Source organism: Salvia hispanica, chromosome 2, assembly GCF_029641045.1.
Source record: "Salvia hispanica isolate PSC_SH4W2 chromosome 2, Shi_PSC_v1, whole genome shotgun sequence".
In the NCBI taxonomy this organism is placed as follows: Eukaryota; Viridiplantae; Streptophyta; class Magnoliopsida; order Lamiales; family Lamiaceae; genus Salvia; species Salvia hispanica.
Window position 1 is genome coordinate 36,760,666 of NC_142693.1, and position 1,625 is coordinate 36,762,290.

At 37.4% G+C, this 1,625-nt stretch overlaps 1 pseudogene across 1 annotated transcript; it reads right to left on the reverse strand.

Moving 5' to 3' along the window:
* Window positions 1-694: 694 nt before the first annotated feature.
* Window positions 695-1,409, reverse strand: LOC125201811 (protein GL2-INTERACTING REPRESSOR 1 pseudogene; annotated as a pseudogene). Its single transcript, XR_007172984.2, has 2 exons — window positions 1,241-1,409; window positions 695-1,176 (listed from the first exon to the last, which is right to left on the reverse strand). The product of XR_007172984.2 is annotated as a protein GL2-INTERACTING REPRESSOR 1 pseudogene (transcript).
* Window positions 1,410-1,625: the final 216 nt, after the last annotated feature.

Sequence of the window (1,625 nt, forward strand, 5' to 3'; positions counted from 1 at the left end):
TGTAACTGAGACCACTCTCAGGAATAGTCTTCTTTAGGTGTCATGTTTTTTAAATGGGAAGCTGAGTTGGACCAAATGGAGTCTTCTCATCCTCTGACATCTCTTATTCAGGTATCCTTATTTTTGCTAATTATCTCCTCTTACAAATCCTCGTAGCTAACGTCCTACGTAGTTCCCAGGCACATAATGATAATATTAACATAAGTGCTTCTTTGTCCACAAAATTTTATCGTTACTAGTTATTGTCATTGATTTGTCAAGTCAAGCTGTTGGAGCTCATAAATGCCTTAATTTAATATATTATGTTGGTTGGTAAACCACTTGATGTTAATAGTTCATGCACTTCTCTTCTGTGGAAAAGTATACCATCAAATTAATACGTACTAGTACTACTTCAAACTGAGATCTTATGTAGACTTTGTAGTTGTAATGTACTGTTGATATGATATTTTGAAATCCAATTAGTTGATTGGAACACAATTATCTGTAGCTTATGAAATTAGCCAATATTTGCCATTCTTTTAGTTAAAACATTCTACTTATTTTAGGACTTTTTTTAATATGGCATCTTTTTCACTAATCAATAGTGGAGTTTGCACTTGTAAACTATAACTATCTCACTGTTCCATTCATCAACACAAAGCAGCTTCCTACAAGATGAATTGACACACACACACACAAAGATGAGTGAAGATGCAGGAAAGAAATTACATTAAATTTGTTACAAGAGAACTTTAGACTCATTCTTCTTATGCATAGCCATGAGACCATGACTTACTGGAAATGGATGAAAACTAAACAAAAAGAAAGAAACCAAAAAAAAAAAACAGCACTATTAAGGCTCCACAAGTGCTAACTACCTCTACTTTGATCCTTATTTCTGTTTTTGGATCAACTCCTGTTGGTTTTTGGGGCAGAGGTGTGCATGATGTCGAGCAAAACAGAGCTCTTGCATTTGGGACACCTCGGATCCTCCTCCGACAGCATCACATACATGAGACACCGAGGGCATCCCACCAGCATCATCATCTTTGCGGTCGGGCTAGTTGAGTAGCAGAGCTGCTCATCCTGCTGGTTCACCGAGGCGCATGAGGTCGTCCTCGGTGGAGACAAGTTCAACTTCAGCTCCAGCTTTGCTCCATTCACACTCATCCTTTTTACTACTCCCTTTCAACCCTAATTAAGACACAAAATCATGAGCATGAACTAGTTTAATTGAGTTAGTGTATAACTGGATTACCTTATGCCTTAAGGTGGTGGAGAGTTGTGTTAGGAGTAGAATCAGTAGCATCATATGTATATATAGAGGGATTGCTTTAATGCTCAATAAATTAAGGTGAGAGGTGGAGGTAGATAGAGAAAGGGTGTGGTTGAGTTGAGTTGAATTGCAAGGGAAAGATAGAAGAAGAGATGGTGTATTAATTGATGGGAAAAAATCCCAAGAGCAAGAATGGGAAATTTGTAGTAAATATTGCAATTACACAACACTGGCCGCATTGATTGCCTGAGGAGTCGGTGTGTATGTAGATACAATACATATACCGATATACGTACGGTGTAACAAATCCATTAAAGCACCACTTAATTTCTAACGAATCCAATCTCACCATTATTAATAGTTTTGG